At 38.0% G+C, this 22,392-nt stretch overlaps 1 pseudogene; it reads right to left on the bottom strand.

The window, feature by feature from the left end:
- Window positions 1-4,281: 4,281 nt before the first annotated feature.
- The window catches only part of LOC132541974 (phosphatidylcholine transfer protein-like), a 38,151-nt pseudogene continuing 20,040 nt past the window's right edge, over window positions 4,282-22,392 (bottom strand).

Genomic DNA, 22,392 nt, shown 5'->3' with positions numbered 1-22,392 from the left:
GACAGATGGGATTCTTGCAAGCAGCATATGGTTGGGTTATGTTTTCTGATCCATCCCCCCACCCTGTGCCTTTTGATGGGTGAGTTTAAGCCATTGACTTTTATTGATATTATGGATTTAATGTATTGTAGTGCCATTGTTAAAAAAATTTGTTTTCTCTGATTTATTGCAAGTATTATAGTTATGTTCTTGTTTATAAGAGGTCTTTCAGAACCTCTTTCATGGCCGGCTTTGTGATGGTTGCCTCCTTTAACTTTTGTTTATCTAAGAAGGTTTTGATCCCTCCATCTAGCTTGAATGAAAGTCTAGCAGGATATATTATCCTTGGTTGAAACCCTTTTTCATTCAGGATCATTAGATATCTTGCCACTTCCTTCTGGCTTTTAGAGTTTGAGTGGAGAAGTCTGCAGATAATCTTATGGGTTTTCCCTTGTATGTGACTTTTTGTTTCTCTCTTGCATCCTTTAGGATTCTTTCTTTATCCTTACTTCTTCTCATTGTGACTATGATGTGTCTTGGTGTCTTCAGGTCTGGGTTGATTCTGTTTGGTACTCTCTGGGCCTCTTGAATCTTGATGTCCTTTCTGTTATTCAGGTCTGTGAAGTTTTCTTCTATTATTTCCTCTAGAATGTTTGCTTCCCCTTCCTCTCTTTCTTCCTCTGGCAGGCCAATTATATGAATGTTACTTCTTTTGATATCATCCCATATGTCTCTGTTGGTGTTTTCAGTGTCTCTCAATCTCTTTTTAAGCTCTTTCATCTCTTTCTTCGTTTTCTCTAACTCATCCACTGTCTGACTAATTCTGTTTTCTGCTTCTGTTAGTCTGCTTTCCCTTGCCTCAGCTTCTTTCCTCATTACAGCTATTTCAACTTTCAGTTCTCTAATTGCCTCAAGATAATGAGTATTTTCCTTGGGGGGTCTCAACTGTTGTTTCCCTAATACTGCCATTCCTTTCCTCCAATGTTGTTTTCATTTCTGTGATTAATAAGTTTATTATTGCTTGCATACTTTTCTTATCTATGGTTACTTCTGGCTGATTTGTAGTTTCTTCTGGGCTCTTGTCTTCATTCATTGGAGTAGCAGTTTTATTTGTTTTTGATCTACCCATTTTTTTTATTTATGTGTTTCCTTTTTTTATGCTCTGTTGTTCCTCAGATGTTGTGTCTTGAGTACAAGTAACACGGTACTAAATACCTTTATGACAATTGCACTCACCAACCTCAGGAATTACAGTAGCAACTGAAGCAAGTATTGAAGTAGTTTAATCGTTACCAGTTAGCCAATTTCTCCAATCCGTGAAAAAATAGTAACCAAATCCCAGTGATAAAAGAGAAAAAAAAAAAAAAGGATAGCAAGAATTGACAGTTATGCAAATCTACTATCCACTGTATATTCTATTGGTAACAAGAGGGGAATGGGTACTAGAGCAGAGATACACACATTGAGAGTCCACTCTGAGTCAGATTTCTTCCCCAAAATAATTCACAAATTCAGAAAGTCCTAGAAGATGGAAGAAATGTATGACAAGATTTAAAAAAAAGAAAAGAGAGAGAGAGAGAGAGACGAGAGAGAGAAAAGGAAAAAGATAAGAAAAAGAGCTGTAATTAAAGAGCAGTGAAAGGAAATTTCCAAATGTGTATCAGTGAATTCAAAAAAGCACACTGTGGTGTGGGGGCTGGGGGCTGTGACTTTGGAAGCTGTAGGATTAAGGAAGAAGGGATGACAAGAATGAGAAAATGAAAAAAAGAAAAAGAAAGAGAGAGAGAGAAAAAAGAAAAAGATAAGAAAAAGAACAGTCATAAAAGGGCAGTGAAAGGAAAGGGGTTTTTTTGTATTTATTTTTAATAATTTATTTAGCTATGCGGGGTGAAGCGGGGGGGTTGGCTACTTAGAAAGAAAAAAGGCCAGACGTCAGAAGGGTATAGACTTAGAATTAATGATACTCCATGGTGGGGCAGGAATTTGGTAAAGAAAAAGAGTTCCCCTCCCCTGCTAGGAGCTGGTCCCCCGGGACTGGTTATGGGGGGGTGGGGCCGGGAAGGAGGTATGCTTGAAAATTAAAAGGAAGAAAAAAAAATTTTTCCCCTTTTTTCCCTACTCTAATTCTTAACCCAAATTAAGTTATCGTCACCTCCTTGGTGTCACCGCTAGGACCCCTTATTGGCTGGCCTGCTAAAGGCAGAAAATCCTACCATTTCCAGGAGATGTGGTCAGAACTCAGCCACTAGCAGCTTCTCAGTCCGCCATCTTCTGGGAAACCCCCCACCCCCCGAAGCTTTTTTAAAAGATTTCTCAAAAATGAAAACTAGATCCAAGTCCTTTTGATCCAATGAGAGCTGTACTCAACAATGACCTCAGTCCGCCCTCAGGGAATAGACTTAGAATGAATGATACTCCCTGGTGGGACAGGAATCTTAGTAAAGAAAGAAGGTCAGCAGGGGAACCTGCTAGGAGCTGGTCCCCAGGGACTGGTTATAGTGGGGGGAAGGGAGAGGAGGTGCGCTTTGGGAATAATAATTTAAAAGAAAAAATTTTTTTTCCTTTCTTTCTACTCTATTTTTTAACCCAAATTCAGTTATAGTGACCTCCTTGGTGTCACCACTAGGACCCCTTATTGACTGGCCTACTAAAGACAGAAAATCCTACCATTTCCAGGAGATGTGGTCAGAGCTCAAGCCACTAGCAGCTTCTTAGTCCGCCATCTTCCGGGAACCCCCTCCCCCGGTGTACTTTTTTTTAAGGTATACATTTTCTCCTAACTTATGGATACAAGTGCACATGTGCTCTGTCTCTTGGGCCTTGGTCCATATCTAGGGGCTATAGCTGTGTTAGGAAGTGTACCACCTGAAATGGAATTACAGAGTCATATAAGCTAGGAATGGTTTCACCAGAGTACTGAAGCTGAAGGGTTGACATGGAAGGCCTGTCCTCTATAACATAGTCTGAAGTGAACATGTTGAGGTAGTACTGCTGGTACTGATCAGCAGATACAGTATCAATTGGTATGAGTCGAGAAAAGACTGCTGAAAAACAAACCTCACTGCTGAGGTTCTAGAACTGGGAGGAATATAGGTTTTCAGAGTCCTGGGATTCCCACACAGATATGATGGGCCTAGACCTCTAACAGATCCTTCTCCACTGTCACTGGTCATCTCCATAAGGAACAACATAATGGACCTTCTTGTGGGCCCCTATATGACTTTGTCCTCAATGTGGTTCAGCAATGGTAGGGACTGCCCCTTTCTCTGAAGGGAGGTTGGACCAAAATACTACTTGAGGAAGATAGGTCTGGCAATGGGTACAGCCTAGAATGCTCCTAGCTATGACCACAGAATATGAGCTCAGACCTACAAGGATGCAGAGGCTACACAGGCTCCTGCACTGAATATAGACCCCAGATCAAATCAATGGGGTTTATAGTTAATGGTATTTATAGACCTTCCCCATATTTGGGAGCTACTCTCTTCCCTCATACAGCTTTCTTGTCCTGTTTCCAACTCTGACACCATCTCCCCAGACAACACCTTTGGTCCACCTGCATGTTGGCTGTCAGGCTCAAGCAAAAATTAATAAAGTCATGGGTCTCTTGGAATATACCTAACATAGACCTACTAGCTTTTACCAAAATGGAGACCCCAAATCTCATCTGCTATATTCTTGCCTTTAGGTTCGTGATTATCGAACAAATTTTAACATTTATTTATAAAATAAAGTATTTAAAATATGTACTTCTTTATAGCTTAATGCTTTTTCAAACACTAAGTTATAGATGCTACCATGATGCCAACCTGACTTACCCATGCAGACAACCTCACCAGTGTACCCTGGAACCCCATCTCTCTGTAGCTCTGTGATACTAGGGGAAGACAGAAACAGGCTGGGAGTATTGACCAACCTGCTAATGCCCATGTTCAGCCAAAAAGCAATTATAGAAGCCAGACATTCCACTTTCTGCACACCATAATGATCCTGGGTCCATGCTTCCAGAGAGATAAAGAATAGGAAAGCTTTCAAGGGAGGGGATGGGATGTGGAATGCTGGTGGTGGGAGTTGTGTGGAATTTTACCCCTCCTATCGTATGGTCTTCTCGATATGTTTTTTATTTAACAAATAAATTTTTAAAATGCATGGCCAGAGCAACAACAAGGGCAACAAAAAGGGGGCAAAATGGCCTCCAGGAGCGGTGGATTCATGGTGCAGGCACCGAGCCCAGCAATAACCCTGGAGGGAAAAAAAAATGCATGGCCAGAAAACACATCACTTAAATTCCAATGGTGATAAGACTTAGGTTCAGTGTTTATTCTGATATGAACGGATGGTGTGTTTTTGAATAAATCACTTCTCATGGGGTCAGCTGAGTGGCAATTCATCTGGTAGAGAACATATGATCCCACGCAAGAGGACCCAGGTTCAAGTGTCCAGTTCCCACTGGGAGTGGGGCCTTTCCACAAGTGGTGAGGCAGTGCTGCAGGTGTCTCTCCTTCTCTTTCTCTCAAAAAGAAGGCCACAGGGAACAGTGGATATTTTCAGGCACCATGCCTCAGCAATAACGCTGGTGGCAAAATAATATTAATAAATAATTTTGCATGTCTGAGTTTTAGCTCTATATTCTTAACATTGTTAGAGATATTAAATGATATAAAATATTAAGGAAGCTATAAAAACAGAAAATAAGAAGCACAAGATTAAATTGTAATTAGCGTCATCAATGTTCCTATCATTATTAAAACCTTTCCATTTTACCAACACTGTAAGTATCATTATCAGCAATATCTGCTTTATTTACTCTTAGTATTTTATGAGGTTATAATGAGATAATTGACACGAAAATGCTTTGTATAGAAAAACTAGAAGCACTTTAAACGTACTAAAATTTTAAAGTCAGGTAGAGCCAAAAAACACAGTTTTCAAATGCAAGAAGCTGCATTCCAGGTAATTATAGTGTGCATTGCAACTGTTTTTGACTCTAGTCTACTTTAGGGACTTCACTCCTGAAAATTCTAAATAAATATTTTAAATTACAAAAGCAAACATGCTTCACAAATGTATGCAGTCTAGGATGTTTGAATTTGTAATGGTCAGTGCTGTATATATATATATATATATATATATATATATATATATATATATATATATGAAATAATCATTTGAAATTTTAACCAGGTCAGTCAAATCTCCTGCACTGAATTCTATCAAAAAGGAAGGTGTGTTGGTCATAGATTTACTATCATATAAAAGGCATGGGAGTACTATATCAATGTATAGAGAGGAAAAACAATAAAGACCCAAGGATTCTTTGTGCTCAGAAGAGATGACTAGAGCCTATCCTCAGCCTAAAGTGTACATATGGTTCTGATATGTATGTCTGTCTTGCCAAGTCATATGGGAGAAGGAGCAGAGACCAAGACATCCCAGAATACTGGTGACTAGTTTCTGCCAGTAGTCATCTATGAGCTGTATTAGTCACGTAAACACTGCTCTTAATGAACACAGCTGCTGCAATCTCAGTGGTTTCCAACTAACAGTTCGGGTGATGATACTGGTGATAAAAAAAAAATCACCATAACCCATCAGCATGATTTTATTGTCTCAAGGAATACACTGTCTTTAACAGTTCATTTTTGTAGACTCTAACATGGCCTGAATTCTTCATAGAAGGGGAATTATGGAAATTAAAAAGATCCTGCCATCATCAAAGTAACTATACCCCATAACTACTCCTTGTATGTTCTGAAAAACTCTTTTTAAAATTTTTTATACTTATTTAATTATTATCCCTTTTTGTTGACTTGTTGTTTTTCATAGTTGCTGTAGTTGTTATTGATGTCATCGTCGTTGGATAGAAGAGAAATGGAGAGAGGAGGGGAAGACAGAGAGGGGGAGACCTGCAGACCTGCTTCACTGCCTGTGAAGTGACCCCTCTGCAGGTGGGGAGCTGGGGGCTTGAACCAGGATCTTTATGCAGGTCCTTGTCCTTTGCACCATGTGAGCTTAATCCGCTGCTACTGCCTGACTCCCTAAAAAACTCTTAAAGAGAAAAAATATATATATATATATAGATATTTGTTACAGAGAAACAAAGATGCAGAGAGAGTAAAAGAAATCACAGAAACTTAGCTTCCTTCAGACCTGGGCTGTGTATATGACAAAGCAGCACATTATCCAACTGAGCTATTTCCTAGCCCCTGATATCCTCTTAATATATATATATATATATATACACACACAATATATATACAATACACATTATAATTAAACATAATTTAATTTGTGTACATAATATAGTTATATATAATATACACACATATATGTAATGCATAAAAGATTTTATTATCGAGGCCAGCAAAATAGCTCACTTGGATAGTGCACTGCTTTGCCATGTACATGACTGAGGTTTGGACTCAGGCCACCACTACATTATAGGAAACTACAATGCTGTGATCTCTCTCTCTCTCTATCTCCCTCTCTCCCTGTCTGCTTCTTAATAAAAAGTTTTCATATTCAATATAGGGAAAGTGCACCAACTGCATTCTGAATAATTTACAGGCTAACAATTATCCATGACCTCTTCTGGATCTTTGGAATACAAGAGACCAATACTTCTCAGGACTCAAATGGAGAACCCTTACTTCTTACACAAACCCAGGGTGTGTGTGTGTGTGTGTGTGTGTGTGTGTGTGTAACAGACATTTTCTTGGTCTTTAAAATATGTGAAGTGAAAACTATTTTATATTACTTATACGCACACAAACATTAAAATGGGGATATCCATACTTCATCTCACATTCACACTATGTTAATATGGTCCCATCCAGTCCCAGATTTTGGTAGAATATTTCCTTCTTGGTCTCCACTATCCTAATTAAGGGAACATGGATTCCCTTGAGGCATGAAGACATCTCTCTCAATAAGGCAAGCTGAGGTCCAGGCAGTGGCACACCTGGTGAAGGGCACACATCATAACCAGGGAACTGGTTCAAGCTCCCAGCTCCCACCTGAAGAGGGAGAACTTCATGAGAAGTGAAGCAGCATTACAGGTGTGTCTCTCCATCTCTCCTGTTTTCTGTCTCCCTACCTCTCAATTTTTCTCTGTCCTATAAAATAGATAAAGTTAAAAAATTAAAAAGAATATACAAGGCAAGGTGGTGTTTGCTACCTTTTACAGAACAGACTAATAGATCAGAATGCAGTCTGGGCACAGGTAGAAAGAGGTTTCCAACTACATAGTGATTTAATAAAATGTAGCTAAAATTCAGTGGAAGAGTAAGCTTTACCAAAAGGCAATGTTTCCCATATAGAACAAAAACTAATAAATAGTTGTTAGACTGAAACAGGTGTGTTTTTTGTGGGCCTCTGCAGTTCCTGGGGGTTAAAATGGTAGTTCTCAGGCAGTAATATACTGGGAAATGTTTATTATTGTTATCATTATCATTCTTATTTAGCTAGAACACTGCTCATCTCTGACTTATCGTAGAGCTGGTGATTGAATCTGGGTTCTGGGAGTCTCAGGCATAAAAACTTTTTGCATAACTATTATATTATGCTATTTCTCTCTCCCTACTGGTAAATGTTTATCAGTCTCCATTAGTAATATTTTTCAATTTGTGTGGTATAAATATTCTTACTAGATGTGATTTCTTTTTTAATCATCAGAGTCATTTTACTGAAGGTAGGGTTGGGGGGGAAAAAACCACAAAGGGTCTTATGAGCCTACAGGAGCTGGGAGTTGAAACACAACACTGCAATAAAGCTCTTCTGGTGCACTAGCTCGGGCACTCTCCTTTGGGGACCACTTTCAAGTATGAGGCACAGATGTCCAGATTTTTAAGTCTAGGTCCTCTTTTTACTCTTTTCCTGAGTGCCTTTCTGAACACATAGTCTTTATTCTGTTTTCATTTACTTTTTTATTGTTGTTATTTTTTCTTTAAAATTTATTTGTTAGCTTTGTTTATTTACTAGATAGAGACAGCCAGATATTGAGAAGAAAGGAGAGCTAGAGAGAGATGGAGATGGAGTGCTAGAGAAATACCTGCAGCACTGCTTCACCACTCCTGAAGCTTTCCTCCTGCAGGTGGGGTCTTTGTGTATTGTAACATGTGTGCTCAGCCAGATGCACCACCACTCTGTGGCCCCTTTATTTATTTTTGTTATTGTATAGAGACAGAGAAAAATTGAGAGGGGTGGGGGAAAGAGGGAAAGAGACAGACAGACACCAGCTGTTCTGCTTTACCACTCATGAAACTTTCGCCTTGCAGGTGGAGACTAGGGGCTTGAACCGCAGACCTTGTGCACTAAAATGTGTGCACTTAACCATGTGCACCACCACCAGGCCCTTTCATATTCTAAAATGGTCTATTTTAAATAATTAATGACAATTTGAAAAGGAAAACAGGCACTTGACTTACTTATTTATCATTCCAGGAAGCTAAGGAGAAACCATGCCCTAGAAACACAATAGCTTCTTTCTTTTTATTTTAAAGAGTATAAAATGCTTGTTTTTAAAGGGTGTATTACTGTCTCCCAAGAAAGAATAAATGTGAAATTTTTCTATATAGAGACAGAGAGTCACAGAGAAAGGGAGATAAATACACTTCATATATAGAGACAGCAGCTTATGACCTTGTCCTCTTTCTAGAGAAATATTCAAGTGGCATTTGTCACTACTCAGTGCTTGAAAAAAAAAAAACTTTATTAGTAATTCGTCTTGAGGTTTATTCTGTATGACATTGCTATAAGCATGATATCTTTATCTAGGATTTTGCTTTCAATATACCTGTATTTAACTTGTGTATTCTAAGATATATATATATATATATATATATATATATATATATATATATATCTGAATTTCTTTTTTTGGTCAAAAATTCTTTGTCTGTTAGTTTGAAAATGAAATATGCTTACACTGCAAATGACTATTGATGCGTTCAGAATTAAATAGATTTCTATGTCCTTTTTCCTTTCTCTTTTTTCTCTCTCCCTTTTTCTCTCTCTCTTTTGTCTTTTCTTTCTTCCTTTCTTTCTCTGTTACACTGGGGCATCCTGCATGCATATTTTCACCACTTCCATACTGATTTTTTTGTTATTTTAATTTCAGGCATATATGGAAATATTAAGCAACCCCACAACACTGTAGCTTTCCTCTTTGTTGTGACATTTTCATGGGATGTCTGTGCTCATACACACACAGGGTACAAGCCATATGATAACCAGGTGAGTTGTCTTCCAATTTCTAAATTTTATCACTTTAAATCAGTGCAAAAGAATATTAACTCTTATGTTAACTTCTGTGCTAGTGTTGTAATTTATTGTCATTATCTAGACATATTTTAAACTTCAAATGGCAAAACTACTGTTGCTTTATACAATCAACACTCATTTACAGCTAAACAAAAAGTATACTTTTTTAATTAAAAATTTTTTAAAACTAAGTACTTATTTTCCTTTAACTGCTTTTCATATTTTATTTTGTTTCATCAATTAATAAGTTTTTTTTTTTTTTGGGCTTGGCATTTGTAATGCTTCTTTAACCTGTGGTACAGGGCTCTTTGGAAAATTCTGAGCTTTTTTTTTTTTTTTTTTTGCCTCCAGGGTTATCGCTGGGGCTTGGTGCCTGCAACACGTATCCACTGCCTTTTTTTTTCCTTCCCATTTTTGTTGTCTTTGTTATTGTTGCCACTGCTGTTGTTGTTGGAAAGGACAGAGAGAAACCAAGAGAGGAGCGGAAAACAGAGGTCCTCCTGAAAGACACTTGCAGACCTGCTTCATGACCTATGAAGGGAACCCCATGCAGGTAGGGAGCGGGGGGGGGGGGGGGGGGGGGGGGGGGGGGGGGGGGGGGCTCGAACTGTGATCCTTACACTGGTCCTTGCACTTCATGCCATGTGTGCTTGACCCGCTGCGCAACAGCCCAGCTCCCAAATTCTGAAAAATTTAAGTCATCATCTCTTGTTGCTTCTTTTTTATTTATCGCTACTCACTTACACTCCAACTAAATGTATTAATTTATAACATACATATCTTAGACTCTTCTCTATATTTTCCTTTTTATTCTTCCTTTTTGGTTCTATCTTTATATTTTCAACCAATGTACTCATTAACCCCCATTCTGTTTCTGTTTAGTCTATTAGCCTCAAAAACTGAGTTTCTTAATTTCAGGATTTTTCATTTTTGAGTGATTTTTTTTTGGGGGGAGGGGGATTCTAGTAGGAGACCATAGCTACTCAGATTTCCTTGACTGAAGACTGATCTATCTCTATTCTAGGAATCTTGTCCTCTTTATTAAATAGAAGTCTGGTAGTTTCAGGAGGGATATACATGGAACAGAGAGGAAGATAGGAGATGCTCTCGTAGTCAGCACGATCAACCGAGTCAACCCTGGCAATCAACAGGGTAACAAATGTTGCAGCTAAGTAGCGTTCACATCTGAGGTTTTACGTTTTTATACTCTTACTTACTTTAAAATATACTTGTGTTTCAGATCCAATCTTGGCTTATTATAGACTTCAGGTCTGAATAACTTTTCCATGTTGAGCAATGAGTTTGTTTTGTTTTGTTTTCCTTCTCTATCTTTATTTTCCTCTGTTGCTTTAAAAGCATATTAAACCTTCCAATCAAATACACTTGTGTTTAACTTTTATAATTATCGAACAAAAATTTTTATGTGTTCAGAAAATATTTTGAACATATATATCCCAATATTAAGAAGTTTACACCTCAGGGGCCCAAAGGTGGACCAGCAGGTTAAGTGCACCCCCCACCCCATCCGCCGCTCCCCACCTGCAGGGGGCGTTACTTCACAAGTGGTGAAGCCACTCTGCAGGTGTCTCTCTTTCCTCTCTCTGTCTCCCCCCTCCTCTCTTGATTTCTCTCTGTCCTATCCAACAATGACAGCAGTAACAATAATAATACCAACAACAATAAACAACGAGGGCAACAAAAGGGAAAAAACAGCCTCCTGGAGCAGTGGATTTCTGGTGTAGGCACTAGCCCCAGTGATAACCCTGGAGGAAAAAAAATGTTTATGTTTCAAGAATTCATTATTTGTATCTCCTTCAGGTCTAGTTCTCTTGTCTGCATTTATTCTTATTTAATTATTGTTATTTAGTCATTATATATTGTAACCTTGCATGCATGGTCAACTTTAATTGGAAGGCATAGTGTTCATGATGGTATGAGTTCCCAGATGTTATTTTCTTCCTCCAGAATGGATGCAATTTTGCTTCTATCAGGCAGCTATGTAAGGACAGATCACAAGACAATTTTTCTGATTTCTCTATTTTTTAAGGTAATCTGTGTAATAAACGATTGATCTTTATCACATACAGCTCACCCTTTAGGTGTTCCAAAATATTCAGGACTATATAATACAATTATATATACTACATAATATAATATTCAGGATATATAATATAATTATCTAATATGCAGGTGCATCCTAAAATTTTGTACCTTACATGCCTAATCTGCTTCACTAACACTCTGGTCCTGGTACCAACTAAAATCTGTGATGTTAACTAGGCATCTTTTTAAAGTCTTTTCTTTGGCAGGTATTTAATTCAGTATTTTGCTTCGCAGACTCCATAGGATTCCATAGGGCTCATTTGGACTTCTCAGATTCTTCAACTTCATCTCTAAATTGCCAAGCAAATAAAAAGTCCTCAAAAATAATAAAAAGCGGGCGCCGGGTGGTAGCGCAGTGGGTTAAGCGCACATGGAGCACAAGGACCTGCATCAGGATCCCAGTTTGAGCCGCTGGCTCCTGACCTGCAGGCTGGTGGCTTCATAGGCAGTGAAGCAAGTCTGCAGATGTCTCTCTTTTTCTCCTCCTCTCTGTCTTCCTCTCCTCTCTCCATTTTTCTCTGTGCTAACATCGACGACGACATCAATAACAATAACAACAATAATAACTACAACAACAATAAAAAGGGCAACTAAACAGAAAATAAATGATAAAATAATAATAATAATAATAAATGAGGACCACTTTGTAGCTCAGTAACAGAGCACTTAAGCAAGACACTGAGTTCTATCTCTAAAACCACATTTAAACAAAATCTATGAGACTCACTGTGCTTACAAAATACTGTAAAACCTCAGTGAATAAGTACATAGGATAGTATATAATTTTATTACTGTGGGAAATGTCAGATTCATTCACCAACATTGAGAAAGTACTCTGATCTATAATGGTAACAATTTCTATAATCAGAAGATCTTTCATATCTCTTCCCATTCTCTATCTGCTTACTTAATCCCTACATACTCTTGTTTTTTTTCTAAACTTGTCTTGGCAAAAATATCTGATCCTTTCTTTGCATCTCCAAAACACATGTATTCCAACTTTAATATAGAACATAACATTCTAATTTGTATCATTATAATTGTTTAGACATATGTCTGGGAGACCATTTCAGGTAATAACAGTACCTTCATTCAATGTGAAACCCCTAAATGGTGCTCAGTTAATCTGTGTTAAGAGAACAAATAGAGCAGGCAGTTGTGCTTTCTCTTTGGAAATAGTGACAAGATTGGTCTCTTCTTCCTATTTCATTTCCAGCTCAATATTTTAAATGATCTGTTATGTTTAATTCAAGTAACATCATGACAGAGATCTGAAATTTTTGCCAAAGTATTACACTGTATGTAAAGTAACAGGAATTAAAGGAGAACCACTTTAAGTAGCTTTAACACAAACATTTCAATCTGTCATGCTCCCTTCCATGGGTGAAGGAACTGTAAATGAAGTAGTTGGCTCTTAGAGAGCTATGGCACAATTCTTGGCTCACTTTGATAAATATTGATCTTGTATAAATTACTCAGAAGAGGCAGTCGATGGTTCTGGGAGCAACATACATAACTCCCATTCCCCTTTATGCAAAGACATAAATCATTTATGAATAGAGCCCCACATGCTCCATGAATAAGTTCCTTAGATTCCAAGATGACTGATACTCAAGTATTTTTCTCATTTGAGTGCCGACCTAAATTTACGCAAGCATTCAGACTACATGAAGTTACAATGCCTTTTTGTTCACTGTAAGGTGAGAGATGCATAATAGGGTTTCATGGGTAAACATCGCATGCTTCAAAATAAACACCATTAAATGCAACTGCACATTTGTGCCTTTAATATAGCTGATGGCAAGAGGATAGATTTTTAGAAATATCTCATGTCATGTTCATTTAATTTTAAGTTATAGTTGCCGGTGGAACTAGGAGGGTTAATGTGTGTGTGTTTGTGTTTGTGTGTCTGTGTGGAATTGTAGAGAATTTGTTTTCTCTGACTGCAGTTGAATTAATCCTTTGGTTTCATCTGGTAAATTGTGAATAGCACAATAAGGGGTCTGTGTGTGGTGAGGAGTCATTAAAATAAAGAACCAAAGGGCAGCAAACATTGGTTTTCAGGGATTCTTGTAGTAAGATTAATAATGAGTGTTTTACCTCTGGGGACTTCATGACTGAAGGGACAAGAGGAAAGATAAAGAGACAGACTGACAAATAGCTTGTGGTCTCTTGGAAGGAGCTGGAATGTATCATTAGAGCTCATACAAAGGGTCAAAATGCTGAGACTTCTTGGGAAAAAACAAAGAAATGTGACATGTTTTTTGGCACCTTTTGTTTTTTTTCTGTGACTTTCCCCACCTTGCAGCTTTTTTGCTCTCCAGTTTGAACTTTTTCACATTCCATGCATTATGGATGTTTGTTTCATAATTTAAATTGTATATGATCCATGACACAAGAAATACATTTTTTAAGATTGACAGACAGCAAATCTTTAATGAAGACTCAGAGACATATATACAGGAAAAAATACTACCAAATTATTAATCAAAGAAGAATGGAAAGCCAAGTAAATACCTGCTATGAAAGATTTATTAAACAAGATGTGGAATACTACTACAAAGAATAAAACATGTACATTAAATATAAACATACCAGATATAAGGTTATCAAAATTTTATTGAGGGTTAAGGGAAGGAAAAGAAGGCTGCAGGACAGACTTTATAATATGAAAACAAAATCACACCACATATATATAGTTTACGATGGTGATATCTTGAGAATGCAAAGAGCGTCAGAGGACGGTAGACTTCTTATGTTGAGTATGTCTGGGTTTCTTGAATTTACTGTAGTGCACAAGAGTCGCTTCTTGGTTTGATTTTGGCCATTGAAAATAATTTTTATTATTTTATTATTATTATTATTTAGTTATTATTTATTATCAGAAAGTTCATTGTCTTTCAGATCCATGATCAGCTGTCGTCAATAAGTCTTTTACTATACATGGTATGTGAGTAAATAGTCAAAATGAGCACACGCTCTTAATTGTGGCTACATAATACGAATGAAAGCTAAGCATGAAAGTAAGCATTTAAATCAGTTGACTATCTCCCTCATTTCAGGAAAGAAGAAACTGAGTTCTGAGGATGATAAACTGCAATCATTCACCACTTTAGGCATACAGAAATTGTCCCACCAAATGTATACTGGTGTTTCCAGTCCAAAGAATATGGTTATTAAAAGATGGAAGTATGGTTTTCTCCAGCTGTATGGTATTCACCACCTCGTGCTCACCTATGTAAGCCAATGTGAGATCTGATGTAGTTAGTGGAGCATCATGAATGAAAGATAGAGGAAAGAATTCAGAGGATTTTCACAGCAGTATATAGTATTGAATTCACTCTTGATTGAGACATGGACCATTAGCAAGTTATAAGGAGAAAGATAACATTGTAGACAGGGCAATCAGGACACACAAACAATAGAAAGCACAATATGTTGAGATGGGAATTGCCAATAAAGCATTTACAACATAACGGAAAATATAGACCACCTGTTCAGGATAGGAGTGGCACTTCCTTAACATTCATCTTACCTGTAACAAAAAAGGAAACTTGAAGTTTATGGATGAATTCATATCCTCTGTTATAGAATTTGCTACATCAAAGAATCTAATAATGTGCTATGGATTTAACTTTCTAAGATATTTAATGTCCTGAAGATTTGTTTGGCCCTAAAGAATAAATAAATAAATAAATAAATAAATAAAACAAAATACCAAAAAAGAAGAAAAAAACGAAAGAAAGAATTTATTTTTTAAAAGGTAAGAGAAAATAGCATGACTGAAGTCAGAATTATATGGAGGGAAATAAGAGCTATGTGTATGGTAGATAAGTGGATAAAATATTGGAAAAGTGTTAAGACATGTTTAAAATATGCTAAGAAATTATGCATAGACATAATTTTATTTCATTTTCACAATGTGAGGCATGAATATGATTTACTTCTCCTTCAGGAATTAGAAAGGCTCAGAAACATTAAGTGGCACATTTTGGGGCACAGAGCCAGCAGTGCTAGGTGTGGGTTTGAGAGCTAATCCTTTTCTGATGCTGGAGTTATTTCTATTGTGTTAGAATTTCTCACAAGATGTCTGGGAGAAAGAGGATGTGGTATCCAGAAAGTCATAAAAAAAAATAAATTAAAACAATCTAAAGAGTTTAAGGGACTGGGTAGTGGCACACTTGGTTGAACTGATACGTTTTTATTTTATTTTATTATTTATTTATTCCTTTTTGTTGCCTTTGTTGTAGTTATTATTGTTGTTATTACTGATGTCATATTGGATAGGACAGAGAGAAATGAAGAGAGGAGGGGAAGACAGAGAGGGGGAGAGAACGATAGACACCTGCAGACCTGCTTTATCACTTGTGAAGCAATGCCCACCACCCCGCAGATGGAGAGCTGGGGGCTTGAACCAGGATCCTTACGTCAGTCCTTGTGCTTTGTGCCCCCTGTACTTAACCCGCTGCACTATTGCCCAACACCCTGAACTGTTACATTACAGTGCACAAGGACTCTGGTTTAAGCCCCTGTCTGCAAGCAGCGCTCCAGGTGTCTGTCTCTCTCTTTCCCACTCTATGTCCCTTTCCAACTCAATTTCTCTCTGTTCTGTCAAATAAATAAGTAAAAGTTTAAGAGGGGCTTGGAAGTGACTTGCACACTGAGAAGAGTGTACATGTTACAGTACACAAGGACTCATATTCAATCTCCTGGCACCTATCTGCAAGGGGAAGCTTCACGAGCAGTGAAGCAGTACTGTAGGTGTCTCTTTCTCCCTGCATCTCCCCCTCTTCTCTCAATTTCTCTCTGTCTCTGTCCAAAGTGAATGAATGAGTAAATACAAACAGGAACAAATTTAAAGGGTGCTTAAAAAATAAAATTGATATGTACGGTCCCATGACTGAGAACAATAAGATATACCAATTGTGGAGAATAGGAAAATTTCCCTCAGCACTTTATTATGGAAAATGTAAAGGAAAATTAAAGAACTGTACATGGAAAACTCTTTACCACCACCCGGATATCATGATTAATATTGTGTTGTTTGTGCTTTATCAAGAGCTGTATTTAAAAAATAATAATAATTAAAATTCTGACTAGGTAATCACTGACAATTATACATAAAATAAATAATTTACAAATAATTATTAAAATACTTCTATAGTGTAAGTTTTTTTTGTTTTGTTTTGTTTTTATTTTTTTATTTAAGAAAGGATTAATTAATAAAACCATAGGGTAGGAGGGGTACAACTCCACCTGAAATGGAATGGGAGTATTATAGTGTAAGTTTTATGAGGTCAAGGACAACCATGTCTGGCTTGGCTCTCAGCACAGTGTTGAGCACAGATAAATAGTTATTGAATGAATGAATAACATAATACCAGTTTGTAAAGAAAATGTGCTTATAGTGAAAAAAGGAACACAGTATATTCTCCAGTGAATTAATAATTAGGAAAACAACCTTCTATGCATAGAAGAAACCATAAATGACTAGTATCAAACCAGAAGATTGTCAATTTAAACTGTTAAACCTTTATGTGCTACACATTCAAATATACACTACAAAAATATATAAAGAGTTGAAACCACCAAAATTTTATTTTAGTTAATGATCATGTACATTAGTAAAAGGCTTGTCTCAAGTGGCCTCCCCCAGGGCTCTGTTCTGGCTCCTACGCTATTTAATATTTACATCAATGACCTCCCAGAAACTTCTTCAAGGAAGTTCATCTACGCCGATGACATCTGCTGTGCAACTCAGGCATCCAAGTTCGACATCCTTGAGGAAACACTCACGAAAGACATGTCTCTGATATCTGATTACTGTAAAAAATGGCAACTAATCCCTAGCACTGCAAAAACGGTATCATCTGTTTTCCATCTACACCATGCCTCGGCCTCACATGAGCTTAATGTGCAGCTTGGCGATACGAGAACCCGGCATGAAGCCCAGCCAGTCTATCTTGGCGTTACTCTCGATCGCACTCTGTCATTTCACAAACATCTCATAAAAACTGCAGCAAAGGTGGACGCGAGGAATAACATCATTGCAAGACTGGCCAGCTCCTCATGGGGTGCGAGCGCTTCCACACTACGATCATCATCTCTGGCATTATTCTATTCTACTGCAGAATACTGTGCCCCAGTATGGTTCCATAGCCCCCATGTCTACTTGGTCGATTCCAAATTATATGCCTCCATGAGGATCATTTCTGGAACCATCCGTTCCACCCCCGTTCCGTGGCTGCCAGTTCTTAGCAACATCGCCCCGCCAGATATTTGTCGGGATGCGGCATCATCTAAGTTCATTTCCCACGTCTACGCTCTACCGGACCTGCCAATATATGCGGATATCTTCGCCCACCCTGTCCAATGCTTGGCGTCTTGTCACCCAATCTGGTCCCCTATGCCTACACTGAACTTCTCTGTTCCAGACTCTTGGAAACAGAGTTGGCAGTCAGCTGAGGTAAAGAACAAACACCTCATCACAGACCTCTGTAAGCGTCAACCCGGCTTTGACCTAGCACGTTATGAATGGGCCCTCCTCAATCGCTATCAAACAGGCCATGGCCGGTGTGCTGCTATGTTTCATCGCTGGGGAGCCAGAGACGACCCGAACTGCCCCTGCGGCTACAGACAGACTATGTCCCACATAGTCAATGACTGCCACCTCTCCAGATTCAAAGGAGGTCTCGAAACTTTACATCAGGCTCAACCTGACACTGTTGACTGGCTACAGAAGAAGGGCAAACGCTAGAAGAAAAAGAAGTAAAAGGCAAGTTGTTGCTAAGTAAATCTGAAGAGTAGATGAGAGGTGGAAAGAACATAGATTGTTATGAACCAGTGGGCTAAGTATTTCATTAAAAAAAAAAAAAAAGAAGCCAAAGCATTCAAATCCTTAGTCTCTACCTGCAGGGGGAAAGCTTCATGAATGGTTGAGCAGACTACAGATGTCTCTATTTCCTCTCTCTCTCTCTCTTCTGTCTCTATCATAATCAAAATGTAAAATGAAATAAAAAGTACAAATTCTTAAAAATGTGGAGGTAACAGATATAGATAGCATTATGGCAGAATAAAAAGTGGGTGGGTTAGAAGTAATGGCCTCACTCCACTATAGTTTACTGAGCAAACTCTCACTGAGGCAACCAAAACAGAGGAGACAGTTTATTTTGATAAGTGAGCCCACGATTACTGTAGACAACAATTATTTAAGGACTAGAGGGGAGGCTGAACTAAGGAAGGAAAACAAAGGGGAATATAATTATATTTAAAAACATTTCAATGATTAACGAAAAAAAGAAGCAGAAATCATGGTTTTAAGGTGGAAGTTAAGGTGATTGTATATACATATATGCATATAAAGTGTAAACATACACTGGTCAATACACTTAATTACAACATAAAGATTATAACGTAAGAATTGGTACACTCTGAGGTCCAGAAACAAATAGAAAATAGGTTAGTTAAAATTCTAAAGAAAGTGGAGGTCAGAACTCATGTGGGAGAATGCAGTTTTAATGCCTGAGGCCAAAAATAATCTATGTTCAGTGGGATTTCAGCTATGGAATATCTGGTAAGAGAAAACAATATCAAAGTCAAATAACCAACACTTACCTTCCTCCCACCCTCACATGAAACATAAACCAGAGGCAGTTATTCTGCCTTGAGATGAAAAGGGAAGTCATCTAATGAGTGTATAACTATAAGTAGTGAATATTTCTTTTTTTAAAGCTTTTTTAAAGATTTTTTTCTTACATTTATTTATTTTCCCTTTTGTTGCCCTTGTTGTTTTAGTAGTGAATATTTCTATGAAGAAAATATGGATAGTTAAAGAGAAAGATAAAGTTTTTGATTGTTTTATTTTGAAGAGAAAACTGCTTCAGTGTAGGAGACATTTAAGTAGTGATGTAATTAAAGGAAAACTGTTTTTTTATTAGTTATTTATCAATTTATAACAAAACACCCTAGGATTTGACTTAAAACAACAATTATTGGGGCAGGACAGTTCACATGTGGAATGACAACCTTTCAGCTTTATTACTCGGGTGAGACCTTTCCTTTCATAGTATACTCTAATTCCATCCCAGGTGTTTCACTTTCTAACAAAGTCCCAAAACCTAGATATACACCAGTTTCTGTGAGAGAGAGCATATGTTCACTACAAAACATATACCTGAAAGCAGAAGTACACTAGAGTTTGCAGTGAGTACCCCCCTAACACTTCCTCTCCACTATTCCAAGCTTTGGGTCCATGATTGCTCAACAATTTGTTTGGCTTTGCATGTTAACTCTCTTTTCATTCACCAGGTTCCAGATGTCATCAGGATGCCGGCCAGGCTTTCCTGGACTGAAGACCCCACCATTGTGTCCTGGAGCTCAGCTTCCCCAGAGACCCACCCTACTAGGGAAAGAGAGAGGCAGACTGGGAGTATGGACTGACCAGTCAACGCCCATGTTCAGCGGGGAAGCAATTACAGAAGCCAGACCTTCCACCTTTTGCAACCCACAATGACCCTGGGTCCATGCTCCCAGAGGGATAGAGAATGGGAAAGCTATCAGGGGAGGGGGTTGGATATGGAGATATCAGGGGGTGGTGGGAATTGTGTGGACTTGTACCCCTCCTACCCTATGGTTTTGTTAATTTATCCTTTCTTAAATTAAAAAAAAAGAATAAAATAAAAAAATAAAAAGGGAAGTCATCTAATAAATGAATGTATAACTGTAAGTAGTGAATATTTCTTTTTAAACTTTTTTAAAGATGTTTTTCTTATATTTATTTATTTTCCCTTTTGTTGCCCTTGTTGTTTTAGTAGTGAATGTTTCTATGAAGAAAATATGGATGGTTAAAGAGAAAGATAAAGTTTTTGCTTGTTTTATTTTGAAGAGAAAACTGCTTCAGAGTAGGAGACATTTAAGTAGTGATGGAATTAAAGGAAAACTGTTTTTTATTAGTTATTTGTCAGTTTATAACAAAACACCCTAGGATTTGACTTAAAACAACTATTATTGGGGCAGGACAGTGGCATTCCCAGTAAAGAACACATTTCTCCATACTTGAGGATCTGTGTTCAAACCCACAGTCCTCAACTACAAGGGGGAATCTTCAAGACAGTAGAGTAGCTGACTCTCTCTCTCTCTCTCTCTCTAGCTCTCCCTCCCTCTCCCTCCATACCTCTCTCAGAAAAAGAAAGGAAAAAGGAAAAGCAAACAAATAGACAAAGGCTGGTGGACTTGTCCAGCAGGTACTGAGCCTTAGTAGTTGATTTTGGTGTGTCTAGATCCTGGCTTAAATTGTCCCAACATTTCTGGCCCAGCATGTCAACAAGAAGGCAATCAAGGTGTCCTCTGGGACTGTGGTCATTGCAAAACCTAACAGAACCTGCTTCCAATATCACTCAGAACATTCTTGGCAGAACTGAATCCCTCTCAGATTGCTAGGGGACTCAGTTCCTCACTTTCCACTGACCAGAAATTAACCCCCAGTTCTTTGACACATCAGCTTCTCTGCAAAGCAATCACAAAAAACAAACTCATCATCTGAACAAGCAAATGAGAAGAGCCAGGAGAGAAGGTAATTAAGAACAAAATCACAGTCTTTTAGAACATAGTCTTAGATGTGCTATATTGCTATATTCTATCCTTTAGAAGCAAGTCACTTGTCCAGCCCACACATAGAGGAGATTACATCAGGCTGTGGATTCCCATAGAAACTATCATCTGAAGTCATGTCAGAAAGCTGTTTAATTCTAGGTAGTGTACTATATGCATACAGACTTAAGGGGTGGGCATTCCATATGTTAAGAACAGCAAATATCAACACCAAGGTATGTTGGAAGAACAGAGGGAGAAGACTGCAAAGGAATAATCCAAGTTGGAGGTAGAGCATGAAAAGTAAGCACAGGCCAGATCCTAGACCATATGGAATGTTTTAGGTCCTAATAGTTTGGATTTAATTATAGTTTTGAAGAAAAGCTCTTGGAAAGTTTTAAGCAGATGAAGTGTTTTTTTGTTTTTTTTTCATGGTTGGTTTTGTTTTGTTTTAAGAGGCAAAGAAGGCAGAGAGAGAAAGAATGAAAGAGACCATAGCACCAAAACTTCTTTTAATGCTGTGGTGGCCAGGCTCAAATCTGGGTCATTCATATGACAAAGCAGCACACTCTCCAAATGAGCTATTTCACTAGTATGGGCAGAGAACATTAAATCAAACTCCTTTATAAAATCATAGTGATAATGATATATTCTTTCACCGCCCCCTATTGTTGCCCTTATTGGTGTAGCCTTGTTGTGATTATTATTGTTGTTGAAGCCATTCGCTGTTGGATAGGATAGAGAGAAATGGAGAGAGGAGGGGAAGACAGAGAGGGGGAGAGAAAGATAGACACTTACAGACCTGCTTCACTGCTTGTGAAGTGACTCCAATGCAGGGGGTGAGCTGGAGGCTCAAACCAGGATACTTACAATGATCCTTTCGCTTTGCGCCACGTGCGTTTAACCCGCTGCACTACCACCCGATCCCCAATAATGATATATTCTGTTTTAATTCATGACCTTTCTAAGGCGAAGTTGGTAATTCCTTCTCAATTTTTCTCTGTATTAAAAAAATTATTTTGTCTTACCAGTTCTTAAGATCCTGAATTTGATAAACTGGTAGCCATAAAAAGACTATTCAAATATAAATGGGGCTATTGGAAAAGTCAAATGCACTTTTCTATATATATATTAAATTATTTTCTTTATTTATTAAATAGAGAAAGCCAGAAATCGAGAAGGAAGGGAGTGGTAGAGAGGGAGAGAGACAGAGAGACACTTGGCACACTGCTTCACCACTCACAACTCAAGAAGCTTTTCCCCTGCAGGTGGGGACCAAGGACCTGAACCCAGGTCCTTGTGCATTGTAACTGGTGTGCTCAACTATGTGTGCCACCACCTGGCCCCTCTTTCTTTATTTTTCTATGCAAATACACATCTTGACTATTCTGACAACTACAACATATAAATTTTGAATTCCCATTTGCTGTCTGGAGAAGAAATTTGAGTTGATTTGTTATT

Source organism: Erinaceus europaeus, chromosome 12 (genome assembly GCF_950295315.1).
Source record: "Erinaceus europaeus chromosome 12, mEriEur2.1, whole genome shotgun sequence".
In the NCBI taxonomy this organism is placed as follows: Eukaryota; Metazoa; Chordata; class Mammalia; order Eulipotyphla; family Erinaceidae; genus Erinaceus; species Erinaceus europaeus.
This window is presented reverse-complemented; position numbering and strand designations above follow the sequence as displayed.